This window comes from Pleurodeles waltl, chromosome 9 (genome assembly GCF_031143425.1).
Source record: "Pleurodeles waltl isolate 20211129_DDA chromosome 9, aPleWal1.hap1.20221129, whole genome shotgun sequence".
Taxonomy (NCBI): domain Eukaryota; kingdom Metazoa; phylum Chordata; class Amphibia; order Caudata; family Salamandridae; genus Pleurodeles; species Pleurodeles waltl.
In genome coordinates this window covers 942,266,972-942,283,365 of record NC_090448.1, presented here as the reverse complement: position 1 = coordinate 942,283,365, position 16,394 = coordinate 942,266,972, and the positions used below count along the sequence as shown (strand labels likewise).

Below are 16,394 nucleotides of genomic sequence, written 5' to 3'. Positions count from 1 at the left end.
TATATTGTCAAGTGACATGTATATAGGTAAGTGCAGATTTAGTGTTCGTATAGCAAATAAAACCACTGAAATTCACCATGGTTACCTCAAGTAATTGTTACTCACCATACTGTCTTGTCATTAATTATGTAATTTCAGATGTTACAATCATGTTATCTATGATGTCATAGAACAAGCCATGAATGTTGTAATATGGAAGGTAATTAGCAGTGCATGGTGAGGGTACGAGTTATAGTAACGCTAGTGCTCAAGTTGCAGGTACTTTGATATATATACTATCACTGAATAAAACACACTTACATGTCAGATATAGTTAAGGGAACACAAATCCGAAAAAGCCCTGAAATTTGTCAGTTAAACACAATAGTTCATGCCCCTGACATATTTTATTCTTTCTAGACAAATTATTTTCAACAGGCCATTGGCTAAGTGATGTACTCCCATGATTGGCTTGATCGCTACTTTTTTGTATTTGTGCTGTTGGCAAACTGGGGTTATGAACATGCCATGATTTGTCACCTGATGGGTGCGTTGAAAGCCAACATGGGCAGATTTTGGGGCTTTTAGGCGTTTGAGGTAGAACAATAACTTCGTTTACAACCGTATTTTCTCAGTGAATGTGATTGTTTGTTTATGGTGTTTCTATTTTAAAACCACTGTTGCTCCCACTCTTTGTCCAGGTGCAGCTATGCCCCACATCCTGAAATGGCTTCTGCAAGAAAAAGTTTCCTTTTGTGGTAGCCAGTGAGAACTCTTGGTACAGGGGTGCCCACTTTGAAACTGCACCACAGAAAGGGATGATGTGACAAAATCCAGTCAGATCCTTTTTTAAATCCTGGATTCATGAATAATTAGCAAATTCCACGTGGCAGAGATTTACAAAAATGTTAACCCTTTAAACTCACTCAGGAACAGCAAATATATCAAAAACTACTGACAACTGTAAATCTGGCGTTAAGAGTAGTATATCTAAAGTTTCCTATATCTACTTACCTTGTTGATGTAGTTGTAGTCGATAATGTTGCAAGTCGTTATCAATAATTTAGTATTGTGGTAGAACACCATTAAAACGTTTAATAGGAATTGCATGATATATAAACTATGTTTCCAAAATGCAATGTTATCCACAGAGAATGAGGGGTTAGAAGACCTTTTTATTTCAAGACTTTACAGGTGCAGTTGTTGCTTTTCCATCCCGCTTCCGAAACGGTTTTGCATATGTTAAAGCTGAACAGATGCCAAGGGATGTTTGCATTTGTCCACCCATTCGCTAGGAGAAGTCTATTTTCTTTCTGCGAAGTAGCGCTCCTGCTACTTTGGGCAAGTTGAAGAGAATATAACACGTTATTATCATAGCAAACCACGCCACTGCTGTATGTCAAAACTGAAAACCTGCTAAATTATGCAGCCTGTTTTGCTACTGATAAATTAACCTGCCCTGCAGCGTATATTAGCATCAGCGCTATTCAGTCGAAGCAGCCAAGCAGTCACTGAAGCAAGGGACCGCTTGCCAAATTGTGGTAAATCACTGGGGTGGGAGCCGCTGTTTACATACATGGTATTCAAGCAGACCATAAGCATTTCTGAGCATAGCAAACTTTCTGAAGAAGAACTAATGTGCATTCTTTTCGAATTTTGAAACTTGTGATAACGTGCCCCAATCTAGATAATTTATTCACTCTGGGACGCTTTTAGGCCAATTAAACTTTTGACCCTGATTGAAGACACCTTAAGACGAGATAACTAATCAACATGTCAATCAATAAGTCAATAACGTCATCAATAGTCACCATAACAGATCAATTAGATTAATCAATAACATTAATAAGACTGGGACACCACCATGACCTTTCAGTCATGAATAACTACACCAGTTTAGTATGATTTTATGATGTTTATTCCCTATTGATTGCAATTCTACTAGTAAGTTTATTAGTCTCAAAACCATGAAACACATCAGCATTGTCATAATATGGCAACTCGAATAAGATTTAATCAAAGCAAAGATCAAGAACATTAGAACATAACACGACGTCAACATAGGTTAACGTTAGCAGAGTATCATTAGCACATTATTCAACAAAGCATAGATTCAGTCATTTGTCTATTTGCGTCCGTTTAGTGAACCCCTTAACTAACCACGAATTAGCATTGGCATGTTGGGCTTCGTGCAAAACAATTTAGCAACACAAATTTAGAAAACATCTATCTATGGTCTCTGTCAAAAGAAGCAGTTGATACCTAGGAAGGAAAGGCAAACAGACAATTACAATTTCATCATCATATAGTTACCCTCCATAATGGGTCAGTATACAGAGTCAGTCTTCGTCCTCCGGACATCAGTTGATTCGCCATCAGCCAGGGAACACAACAAAGTTCAGCAAGACGGGGTAAGTAGGGACACTTCCCTCATAAGGAGAAGAAGTATAGAACAGCAAAGGTGAGGGTGAGGGTGAGGATGGTTTGAAGAGTCAAATAGCAAAGTCTCTAGGCAGAGTGACAAAGTGTCTGGGTAATAGCAAGAGTTCGCAATGGACTCCTAATGGCTCCTCGTGTCAAAGGTTTTTATCCCTTATCTGTTGTACAGTCCCCTAAATCCCAATTAGGCAGGGTTGGCACCCCACTATCTCCATCCAATGGGTTTCCAGTGGTACCATCAAAATTGTCACCTCATAACAGTTCTCACGTAGTTTATTGGTTCTTGTGATTGACGTCTCCAACGGGTAGAATGTCCGGTAAGATTTCATACTCTCCTGGTCCTCTCGCATCTTCAGTCATTGGTTCCATTGTCTATACCGGTTTAGGCGACCTTGTACCTGTAACAAGTCTACACTGTTGCATTCAGCAAGAATGTTTCCTTGAGCAAGTTGAGTTTCATGAGAACAGATCTACTACAGTTACACTCATCTTCTAGCTTCTGGAAAAATAGGATTACATGTCCTTCAGCAAGTCAGCACACTGCACGTTAGAAAAACACATTTAATATGAAACCGGGAAGCTAGGCCCCAAATCATGCTAACTAAGGCCTAGTGAATTAATTAGCAAAACCTTAATGTATAGCTCTCAATACTAATACAAAATCATACATTATTGCATCAATAACTCATTATTAGTCAATTTTATTAGTCCCCGTATATATTGGCAGCCGCTCCCCGTGTGCACATTTTAGACTCTCATTTAGTAAAACACATTAATACATTTTCTATGCGGCATTATTATGAATTAGTTCATAAACATTTCATGTTCATTTTGATTATAAGAGCTACGCTCCAACAATTCCTCCTCTGATGACACTTCTCATCACACAAAACCTTTCCCTTCACAACCTTTCACTTTCTTAAATTACGCATTTCAATTTCTTCTCCTTTCCTTAATTTTGCATAAGTTAGTTTGAATATTTTCTCCTTTTTCTTTTCTTCTTTCCTTTTATTGCGTTTTGCCAATTTTTCTCTAATTCTTTTACTAATTTTACATGATAACCATAGTCCGAATAAACAAGCCAGAACAATCAATATACCCCTTATCATTTTTGCAAGTATCCCATTCCAAATGCTAGTAAACCAATTCCCTACTTTAGCAATTCCCTTTCCAAACTTTTCCCAAACTCCAGGTTTCTTGAGCTCCTTCAAATCTGTACTATCTCTTGTTAGGTTAGTAAGCATACTCCTAATCTTATTACTATTGTCAGGTATGAATGCACAACAGTGGCGCTCATTAAGCATCCTACAGACTCCGCCACTCTTCGCTAAAAGAATGTCTAAAGCAAGCCGGTTTTGAAGAGTCATAGCCCTCTCCGCAGCAAGTTCAGTATCCATCAGGAGTACAGGAGTCAGCTGATGTTTGTCAGCATGTTATCCACAATAGTAGACAACTTTCAAATCTTTATGGAGTGTAAGATAACACCCACTGAATAAATTATGACTCCAAATATATCACCTACGACAGCAGCCGCTGTCTCTCTCTTTTGTCTAGTATGATGTAATTCAGACATTTTACAAAGTTACTTTAAGTCATCAATTTGGTAGGTCTTTGGGAAAACTATTCCCAAATAACATGTCCCATACCATCCCTTTGGAAGACGGTAATAAGCATTGAGTCCACATATGTAATAGATCCCAGGGATTGCTGGATCCTGTCCATTTAACATGAACGGCCACTTACTCTGAAACAAAAACACATGCCTGCACTCACTCGTTCCCACAAATAGAGTGTCATGATCAGATTTTGGCCTATATATACAAAAACTTCCTACGTGTAATGCATCTATAGCTAGCTTGCCTTGCGTCTTTATTGCACTATAAGCATAATCATTCGCAAAAGTTCGTTTTTTATCCATTTTCTAGCTTTTTCTTTGAAGCTTTTCTTCTATCATCAGCGTGATCTAAGAAGCTCTTCTCTACAGGCGTTAGTAAGCAGGTTAGATTATTGCGATGCGCATAAGCTGTCCCAAAAGTCAGTGTCGGCTCAAAGAAACCCCAAACTATTTTTATGTTATGATCCCTAGCTGTTTTACTTAAAAACTCAATTATAGGCACAAAAGAAAACACTACATCTTGATTAGAATAGAGTATTGAATATATTCTTTATCATAGAATCTTGTTAATAGCAAACTACAGCTTATTCCGTAGGTAAGCGACAAACTATGATAAGTAACCCCTTCTTGTACTGACGAAGGAATCTTCGTGCACAAATAGCAATTCTTCGCATCCATTGTTTCAACATACTCATTCAGCAAGCGATAGAAAACATTAGTAGATAGTTCCTTTTTCGTATTAGTTCCCTCATGCAAATACTTCGTATCCTGCTCAAACCTCTCCCATGGTGTTAGTGTAGCAGTCTCAGGAGTTGGAGCATTGTTAGTCGCACTCTTATCCACCAATGGCATTCCCACAATCACACCTATAATTACTATTGCACATGCAACACCCAAAATAACACTCAACCATCTACGAATCCTACCCCTATTATCATTATTTCTAGTGTTACCCATGATCTGTAAAGAATCAGAGAGCAGAATAATATAAAGCAAACAATTAACTTGAGGAAGATTTAAAAGCTCTTTTTTTTTTCTTTGTGCAAAGTCTCTCTCTTAGCAAGTATTTACAGCGTTTCACTCACTCCCAGGACCCTTTGTCAAATCAGGTTAGCAGCTTTTCATAATCGTTTTTTCAGAGTCAATTAAGGTTAACAGTGTCACATCCGGTAATTTATCAGTTTCTTTTCTCAGGCTTCTCTCTCTATTTAATTTCAATTTAACACAATCTCTTTCTATTGTTGAATTCAGGTGCCTTAGTATTGACCTGGAATTTCTCGATCAAAACAGAATGCCAAGAATTCTTGTTGCCACTCAGCTGATGTCGCATAAGCCCATTCAGGGCCAGCCTACCTCCTGTTTGCAACTCTCTTTCTTTTCAGTTTGCGATCACCCTACAACTCTCCATCACTGAGATCTTCTTTCCTTGTTGTGTCAATTTCTTCTTCTATTGTTTCATTAAGGACCACTTTCTCCTTTGCAACTTTCAGGATGTTGAACAGTACCCTCCTCTTGTGCTATGGTGTTTTCTCTTGATGGACCTGCAAGCGGCTCAGGAGGAGTCGGAACACTTTGACCTCCTTCTGCCTCACCTCCTTCGCCTTCAGGGTCTGTCAAGGGCTCAACTTCAAACCCGTGTCCGTCTGCTTCTGGGAGAACCTCTCTTTGGGCCGGTCCTCCTGGCGCCTCAGTTGAGATAGGCTCACCGTCACCCGTCTGGATTTCGTTTGCTGTTTGACTGGCCAAGCCGTCCTCAGCGGGATCTCCTTCAGTCTCAGTTCCCCTTTGATTACTCTCCGGCCCTGAGACTTCCTTCACTGCAGCTGTTGTTTTCGACAATTCACGTTCCTCGTCAGTTGGACACGTCACCTTCTTTGTGTGACTGGCATGAATCCAGTTTGGAAGTCCTGCACATTTCACAGCAGTAGTAGTTGTCAGTATTACTTGATACAGCCCCTTCCAATGTGGCTCCAAACACGACTTCCTCACGTGTTTCTTGACAACAACCCAGTCACTGGCTTTCAGGGTGTGACCTGGATCAGTTATCGGAGGCAATGTGGTAGCTTCCACCTGGTGAGAGAAAGAGTAGACCACGTCAGCCAGACCCTTGCAGTACTCCAACACCATATCATCCGTGATATTCACAAGAGCATTTGCAGGCACTGCGGGCAATCTCATAGCTCAGCCCATAAGAATTTCATGAGGAGACAGTCCTGTTTTCTTGTCCAGTGTGTTTCTCATTGACATCAGCACTAAGGGCAATGCATCTGGCCATTTCAAATTTGTGGCTGCACACATCTTTGCCATTCTCGATTTCAAGGTACCATTCATCTGCTCCACCAGTCCTGATGCTTCAGGACGGTAGCTACAGTGACAGTGTAACTTCTGTTCAATGTTCAGGGCAGCACACAAGAGCTTAATCACCTCATTGTTGAAGTGACTTCCCCTATCTGATTCTAAAAAGATCAGAAACCCAAAACGTGGTATCAACTCCCTAAGCAGCAGCTTTGCCACTGTGAGACTGTCATTTCTACATGTAGGATAAGCTTCAATCCAGTGACTGAAAATGCACACAATCACAAAATCCATCTGCATTCTGCTAAATGTACCTCCTGCTCTCCCAATGTGGCTCAAATTCACCACGGTCCCTTTCCCCGCATTCATCTGCTGACAAATAATGCACCTGTGACAGATAACCTCTGAAGCTTGTCTGAATTTTGGATTGAACCAATCGACTTTGAACAACCTGATCATTGCGTCTCTCCCAACATGTGCTTGACCATGGTAAAACCTTGCAAACTGTGACAAAAGGCTGTTTGCCAAAACCATTTTCCCCTTCTCTGAAACCCATAAATCATCAGATCTGTGTACGCACTGCATTTTGAGCCTGGAGCGTTTCTCCTCTTTGCTGGCACGTCCCTGCAATGATCTCAACTCATCCAGTGTGTCAACCACCGTTAATGCATACCCTGAGCATGTTTCATTTTCAGTTCCAGGTAACAATTCCCACTGGTCTTGAAACGATATACAGTTCATTGCACAAAACCTTGCAACTTGATCTGCATATCCATTTCCCATTGACACAAAGGCCCTCATTCTGACCTTGGCGGGCGGCGGAGGCCGCCCGCCAAAGTCCCGCCGTCAGATTACCGTTCCGCGGTCGAAAGACCGCGGCGGTCATTCTGACTTTCCCGCTGGGCTGGCGGGCGGTCGCCTTCAGACCGCCAGCCAGCCCAGCGGGAAAGAGGCTTCCACGATGAAGCCGGCTCGGAATCGAGCCGGCGGAGTGGAAGCTGTGCGACGGGTGCAGTTGCACCCGTCGCATATTTCACTGTCTGCGCAGCAGACAGTGAAATACATGTAGGGGCCCTCTTACGGGGGCCCCTGCAATGCCCATGCCAGTGGCATGGGCACTGCAGGGGCCCCCAGGGGCCCCGCGACCCCCCCTACCGCCATCCGGATCCCGGCGGTCCGACCGCCGGGATCTGGATGGCGGTAGGGGGGGTCGGAATCCCCGCGGCGGTGCAGCAAGCTGCGCCGCCGTGGAGGATTCAATGGGGCGGCGGTACACTGGCGGGAGCCCGCCAGTGGTGCCGGTCCGACCGCGGCTTTACCGCCGCGGTCGGAATCCCCATTGGAGCACCGCCGGCCTGTCGGCGGTGCTCCCGCGGTCCTCCGCCCTGGCGGTCAAAGACCGCCAGGGTCAGAATGACCCCCAAAGTCTTGTGATTTAACATGAGCACTGCATTTCACCACAGCAATTTCAAGAGGTAACTGAATCGCGTGCAACAATTCCTTAATTCTTTCACCATTTTTCACTGGAGAATCAGAAGAGGTCAGGAAACCCCTCTGTGACCACAGCTGGCCAAAGTCATGGACAATTCCAAATCTGTATCTGCTGTCAGTATAGTGACTTTCAGTTTATCAGCAGCGTGGCCCTAGTAAGAGCAATTAATTCAGCCACTTGAGAAGAGTATTCTCTTTCAAGCCAGGATGCTTCTAGGATACCAGAGATTGTACACACGGCATATCCAGCTCTCAGTACTCAACTGAGTCTCTCAGGCATGAACCATCAACAAAGATAATGTAATAATTTTCTTCCAATTGGGTATCTTTAATGTCGGGTCTCGGTTTGGTGCACAGATCTGTTACCTCAAGACAATCATGTTCTACCTCCTCAACATCATCAATGTCTGCATTTTCAATAGGAAGCAAAGTTGACAGGTTTAACACAGTACATCTTTTTAAGGATACATTAGGTGACCCCAGTATGATTGTTTCATACTTAGTTAGGCGAGCATTCGTCATATGTTGAGTCTTTGTTCGGGTCAACAGAATTTCAACTGAATGTGGGACCATTACTGTTAAGGGATGTCTCTCATCACTATACCTTCACATTGAGTGAGGTTTTGACCAACTGCAAACAACCCGGTAAAGCTGCTGCGACTGGGTCTAAAGTAGCTGAAAAATATGCTACTGGGCGGTTTGCACCTCCATGGACCTGTGTCAGGACAGACAAAATCAAGCATTACGTTCATGACAAAACAATACAAAAGGCTTTGTGTAATCAGGCATACCTAAAGCTGGTGCCCTGCACATGCTTTCCCTCTGTTCAATGAATGCTCTCATCTCTTTCTCGGACATGTTTATGGCACACGGGCTATCCCGAATTTCTTTGATCGTCAACCTCACCAAAAGTTTAGAAATAATCGAGAAGTTGGGGATCCACTGACTACAGTAGCCCACCATTCCTAAAAACATCCTAACGTCCCTCTTAGTTGTCGAGGGATTAATCTGCAATATGGCTGTCACCCTTTCTTTGGATATTTTCCTCTACCCTTTTTCAATCAGGTAACCCAAGTAGTTCACCTCTTTCTGACAGTACTGCAGCTTCTTTGGGGACACTTTGGGCCTTATTCTAACTTTGGAGGACGGTGTTAAACCGTCCCAAAAGTGGCGGATATACCACCTACCGTATTACGAGTTCCATAGGATATAATGGACTCGTAATACGGTAGGTGGTATATCCGCCACTTTTGGGACGGTTTAACACCGTCCTCCAAAGTTAGAATCAGGCCCTTTATGTCCGTTCTTTCCAAAATGATTCAGTAAGGCAATGGTATCATACCTGCAGTCATCTCCCATTTTGGACGCAATTAACAAATCATCAATGTACTGTACCAAAGTCGAACTAAAAGGCAATTCTAATGATTCCAAGTCCTTCTTCAATATCTGTTTGAAGTTGGAAGGTGATTCAGAAAACCCTTGAGGAATTCGACACCAACTGTAAACCTTGTCCAGGAATTTGAAACTGAAAAGAAATTGGCTGTCCTCATGAAGAGGCACTGAAAAGAATGCTTGAGACAGGTCCACACTGTGAACCATTCTGCATCACACGGAACCTGAAACATAATCACAGCTGTATTTGGCACTATAGGGCAACATTTTACCACAATATCATTAACTTTTCTCAGGTCTTCAACAACTTGAACTTTCCCACAAGGCTTTTTCAGACCCGTTATTGGTGAATTACACGGGCTGCTCATCACTTCTTTAAGAGCCCCTTGCTTTACAAAGTCTGCAATTATCTGCGTCACCTGTATTAGGACATCTTGTGCCATGTGGTACTTCAGCACCTGGGGAAACACGGCATTTGGCTTCACTTCTACATTGACTGGTTCTACTGCTCTTATTAGTCCCACTTCCTTTCCTATCAAGTCCCACACTTTCTCTGTCACTGTTCCCTGTAATTCGGCTGGTAAATCAGTCACTGTGAACATCAGGAAAAAGGTTATCAAAGGTTACTCCTCATTTGTGGTCTCCGTCTCCGACTCTGAGATCTGACCATCATCCCCTTCATCATCACTGTTTGTCTGCACTTCAGTCCCTCCATTAGAACATGTAATTGAACACCTCGTCTTACACAGTAAGCCTCTTCCCAGTAGGGATACGGGACTCGAGTCACAGACTACAAATCTATGTAATCCCTGGAAGGTACCAATCTCAACTTGGACCGGATCTGTAATTGAATTTGTCAGAAGCTGATTTGCTACTCCAACCACCCTTATGGTACGGCCCGAAAGTGGCAATTTCGGAACCTCTGCACTTCTGACTGTAGAGCGTGTAGCTCCTGTATCAACTAGGAATGAGGCCTTATGACCCATCACCTTTCCCTGAATATCCCCTCTGATATACTTCTAGGGATGCTGCAAGCCTGCACTCCTCACTATCTGAACAATCTTCCGACCATTCATTGTTTATTCCATCCTCACCACGCAATGGGAACTGTTGTACTATATCATTTTGACTCATTGTTTGACCTGTGACCTGTTGAGGAAGCATCATCTGTTGCTGTCCCATTGGAGCTAGTAGTAACTGCATTTGCTGTCTAGGTACCATGGGAATCTGCTGTTCTACCTGCTGCATCTGTGCTGGTTGAACACGTGGCATTTGCATTTGTTGCTTAGGCTGGAGACCCTGCATCTGCGCCATGTTATTCTGGAAGTTTGGATTTTGACCCCTCAATTTTGGACCCCTCATATTTTGAAATGTACTGACATCATTGCTTTGTTGAACAACACCATCCTGCACCATCATTGGGCACTCCCTCTTCCAATGTCCCACGGCCCGCACGGGTGACATGGTAACACCCTTTTCATCCCTTGCACATCATTTTGAACCCCAACGGTATTCAAATCTGGACCACGGTTCACAAAACCTCCCCGAACTCTGCCTCTTGTTTGCAGTTGGAACATCCCGTTCCCTTGAGGCTGTTGCTGTACCACCTGCTGTACTCCATTTCCCTGCATCCTTGCTTGAGCTGCCTTAATTTGCATCACCATCACCTTTTCTTTCAGCCTTCTCTGCTTCAATTCATTCTCATTGCTACAGTATCTCGCATACTGCAACACCTCATCAATCGGCTTCGCTTGCCAACAGATCAAATGGTTCTTAATCATCTGGCTAATCTCTGGTCTCAGCCCTTCAACAAACCTGAACACAAGGTGATTCATGTCATTCGGTTCTATGACCTCAGTGCCACTATAATGTTTGAATGCCTTCAACAACCTCTCATAGTAAGCATGTATCGACTCTTTGCCCTCTTGTGACGTTCGATCAATTTTCTGCCAATCAGTAACTGTCTGCGACACTTTCTGCTTCAAAAACTCAATCACCTTATGGTAATACCTCATCACTTCAGAAGACGGTGCTCCAGCAACCTTGTCCTTTGCCAGTTCCTCTGTCGGCCAATCCACACCCTTCTTGCACTCAAGCCACAAGTCAGCTGGGACTATGGTCTCAAACAAGGTATTCAAGTCTTCCCAAAGACATTTTGCAAGCTTCACACACCTGTCCGTCTGCTGGTGCCACTCTATTGGCTTCTACCTCAACCTGGGATAATCATTTGTTAATGACAGGATGTCACCCCTAGACCATGGTACATGGACTAGAACCCCTCCAGCTGCTTCTCTCATTGGTAACATTTTTATTTTTCCTGTGTCTGGTGCAGCTTTCGCCTGCTTCGGTTCTGGGCAATCACCTTTCTCTTTATGTCTCTTCTTCGCCCACCTGCCTCCCCACTTCTCTAATGCTCCCCAAATTTGAGCACTCTGCAATATCTCTTTGAGATATGCCTTCATTCCGGTGGATCTCATGTGATCAAAATCTTTAGGTTCAAAGTCTAACCTATAGCTCCTCTTCAAGTGCTTAGTATTGTCTAAGTCTATGCCGTATTTGTCCGCTAGGTTTGCCAACCTCTGATGTACCCTGCTCACTTCTTTGGTTATTTTGGGGCACAGAGACCTCAATTCTGCTTCAGTGTGTGACTCTAATCTGTTCACCCCCATTGTTCCCTCTACTAATTCTGTGGCTTCCACACCCAACCTCACAAAATTCAGGTATTCCTCTCTTTCCGATCTCTCTGCAGTCCCTGAAGTAGTCTGTGGAGTGTTGAGTTTGTCTAACCACTCGTTCAACTGTTGCGCTGTTAAGCCTTGCAACAAGACATTTCCAGACTGCATCATTGATGTCTGTGACGTATTTGCACTTATTACCTGTGGGGTTAAGGTACCCAACCCTGCTTGCCTCATTGTTTCCAAAGGAACCCCAATCGGGCTGAAATCCAACAAGATCTAGACCTTTTGACTGTCTGTCCCCCCTGTGTCATTCCCTGCAAGTTTCCTGTGAACCCTCCTCTTATCGCCTCTAGGGTCATTACTTCCTGGTCACATATGCTAGGCTTAGCTTGCGCATACAGCAGTACTGGCGGACCAGTAGTAATTGGCAATGATATAGCAGCTGGTGACTGTCCAATTCCCAAACCCTGTGGAGCATTAACTCCCATAGCTTGATTCATCATGGGTGCTGTGGCTACCGACTGCGGTCCTGTGACAGAAGTGTCAATGCGGAACCACCTGTTGCTGCGGCTGGGGCAGCAATTGTGGAGTTGGCTCAATCTGTACTAACTTTTCTCTCGTGTATACTGGATCAGGCGGCACCATCAAACTCGTAGTTGTCTCTAATACTGGGACATCAGGATAGAGCCTCTGAATTTGTGGTGGCTGCAACTGTATCTGCATGTCTGGTGCAGTGGATACACTGACACCATTCTGTATTTGAACTGTATTGCCTGTCTGTACTGTATCCGTGATTCCCTTGATTTGTGTTGGATCTTCAGGACCCACACTAGTACTTGGTCCATTATCATTCATAGCATATGGTGGCGGGCGGTCATGTAACAACTGATTAACTCCTCATCGTCTGAATCATCTGCATCTGCCCAAGACTTCTGAGTCTCCTTTGGCTTACTAGAGCCTTTGTCTGTCTTACAAGTGGCCTTTTTTCCCTGTGTCTCATCTTCTTGAGTTATTGCCGGAAACATCCTAACCCCGTCAACTATTCCCCTTCTCCACATCTTGGTCTCACTATCCCATCTAGCCTCCGCTAGAGTCTTTTCTGCTTTTCTCATTCTCCTCACAAATTTCTGCTGCCTCTGTTGTATTGCCATTAAATCCCAAATTGCTAATGCCTCAAACTGAGCTGGTCTCGGAGGCGATTTCTGTTCACTTAACACCCTCTGCAAATTTTCCAAAATCCTTATATGAAACGTTCCGTATTCTGGAAAGCGACTCCCTTCTCCTCCATTACGGTATAAGCCGGAGTATCCTCTGGTGGTGTAGGCTCCCTCACACTCACTGTAATGTATATATCTCCCCTCAAGGCACTCTTTAGAGCCTTGAAAACTTCATTTTTGCGTCTTTTTTTTTGTTTAGAATCTAATCATGAAGTGACTTTAATTCCCAGAGCACTCTTCGCCTACCTTCTCAACCAATTGCCTCTCACGGACGGCTGCCAATCCGTGCGCGACCCCTCTCGGTAACTGAACTATCCCAGCGTGGCTCCAATGACGTCACACACACTCCCACTGCGGCTGAAAAATTCTTGCGGCTTGTCTTCTTCATACAGAAACTAATGCAATATTATTGCGAGCACTTCAACAATAAACTCAAATTTGCTGGTTTACTACAGAAAGGGTAACAGAATCGCTTCAGAACTTTACAGAGATTTCACTTGAAGCCTCGGCCGCTACTCTCACCTTCTCAACTCCCGCACTCGCAAGCAGAATTCGACCCGCAAATCCTACTCTCGACTTGTCAATGGTTCGTTCTAGTGCACTTTAGAACTTGCCAAATCTCCATCAAAGGTTTCACACACACAATTTGACTCAAACTCAACTCGTCAACCACACCCGATTGACCTATTAAACCGCTCAAATTACAACATAAACCAAGTGTCTCATACACTTCTCAATATACTCCGGAGTCTTAAATCAACGGGTCCGTACATCACCAACAACCACGTGGACAATTTTTGAGCACGAAGCGCCACACTCACATGAAGTTCGCCGACTTCCCTACTCTCATACTGCGGAGTACGTCCACTCCTAACTAAAACATTACCTGGCCTAAATTCTCACAAACTTCACAAATCACCTGCGATATGCATAAGCTAAGCAAGCGCAAATTCTATTTCACACATGCTAGGACGCCGAAAACATACCCAACTCACTTAGGTAAGCTCCGAGATTCCGGGAAAGTCATTTGGGACTTAGAGACACATCATGCCTCCAATTTGCATTATTTCAAAAACACTTTTAAACAATGGTCCCTCGCCCTAGGGCCCCCAAAGGGCCAAACCGTCCTCTGCTGCCAGAACTGATAACGTGCCCCAATCTAGATAATTTATTCACTCTGGGACTTTTTTTAGGCCAATGAATCTTTTGACCCTGATTGAAAACTCCTTAAGACGAGATAACTAATCAACATGTCAATCAATAAGTCAATAACATCGTCAATAGTAACCATAACAGATCAATTAGATTAATCAATAACATTAATAAGACTCGGAAACCACCATGACCTTTCAGTCATGAATAACCACACCAGTTTAGTACGATTTTATGATGTTTATTCCCTATTGATTTGATTACAATTCTACTAGTAAGTTTTAGTCTCAAAACCATAAAACACATCAGCATTGTCATAATATGACTACTCGAATAAGATTTCATCAAAGCAAAGATCCCGAACATTAGAACATAACACGACGTCAACATAGGTTAACCTTAGCAGAGTATCATTAGCGCATTACTCAACAAAGCATAGATTCAGTCATTTGTCTACTTGCATCCGTTTAGTGAACCCCTTAACTAACCTCGAATTAGCATTGGCATGTTGGGCTTCATGCAACAATTTAGCAACACAAATTTAGAAAACATCTATCTATGGTCTCTGTCAAAAGAAGCAGTTGGTACCTGGAAAGGAAAGGCAAACAGACAATTACAATTTCATCATCATATAGTTACCCTCCATAATGGGTCAGTATACAGAGTCAGTCTTCATCCTCAGGACATCAGTTGGTTCGCCATCAGCCAGGGAACACAGCAAAGTTCAGCAAGATGGGGTAAGTAGGGACACTTCCCTCATAAGGAGAAGAAGTATAGAACGGGCAAGGTGAGGGTGAGGTTGGTTTGAAGAGTCAAACAGCAAAGTCTCTAGGCAGAGTGACAAAGTGTCTGGGTAATAGCAAGAGTTCGCAATGGCATCTCCTAATGGTTCCTCGTGTCAAAGGTTTTTATCCCTTTTCTGTTGTACAGTCCCCTAATTCCCAATTGGGCAGGGTTGGCACCCCACTATCTCCATCCAATGGGTTTCCAGTTTCCAGTGGTACCATCAAAATTGTCACCTCATAACAGTTCTCACGTAGTTTATTGGTTCCTGTGATTGACGTCTCCAATGGGTAGAATGTCCGGTATGATTTCATACTCTTGTGGTCCTCTCGCATCTTCAGTCAGTGGTTCCATTGTCTATACCGGTTTAGGCGACCTTGTACCTGTAACAAGTCTACACTGTTGCAAGAATGTTTCCTTGAGCAAGTCGAGTTTCATGAGAACGGATCTACTCCAGTTACACTCATCTTCTAGCTTCTGGAAAAATACGATTACATGTCCTTCAGCAAGTCAGCACACTGCACGTTAGAAAAACACATTTAATATGAAACGGGCAGCTAGGCCCGAATCATGCTAACTAATGCATAGTGAATTAATTAGCAAAAACTTAAAGTATATCTCTTAAAACTAATAAAAAATCATACATTATTGCATCAATAACTCATTATTAGTCAATTTTATTAGTCCCCGTATATATTAGCGGCCACTCCCCTTGGGCACATTTCAGTCTCACGTTTAGTAAAACACATTAATACATTTTCTATGCGGCATTGTTATGCATTAGTTCATAAACATTTCATGTTAATTTTGATTATAAGAGCTACGCTCCAACACTTGCCACGTGCTGCTTGTAAGCAGTCGTGCTAAGTCAGCAATAATACTTCCAAAATAACTAATAGAACATTTGTATTGACAGCAGTATTATGTTTGACTATTTAGATTTTATCTGTGCTTCCTTCCACATTTAGGTACGTGTTTAAGTAGTGCACAGCCTTACTATTGTATGGTATTATTACCTCAGTGCATGATTACAAGTGTTGCCTGGTGTTGTATTACGTGGTGGTATTACCACACCAGTCAGTTCCTCACTTAGTACTACCACTTGTCCTTTTTTTCCGGTCTTCTCTAAAGATCATTGATTCGAATGTGGCTTTAAACCCATAGTTTCAATTGTACAGATTATTGAACTGTACCATTTGTGTATTGCTAGTATTTTCCAGTGCACATCCAGTTATTAATGATATGCAAGAATGCCATGGAAAAAAACTTTCAACTCTGTTCCAAAATACTGATTTATCTGTTAACATGTGTGCTCAAAACCAATGCCTAATAGAAAAAACACAGGCTAGTTGC

At 42.9% G+C, this 16,394-nt stretch overlaps 1 protein-coding gene across 4 annotated transcripts in view; it reads left to right on the top strand.

The window, feature by feature from the left end:
• The window catches only part of BEGAIN (brain enriched guanylate kinase associated), a 1,046,953-nt gene that overhangs the window by 293,350 nt on the left and 737,209 nt on the right, over positions 1 to 16,394 (top strand). The window lies entirely within an intron of this gene.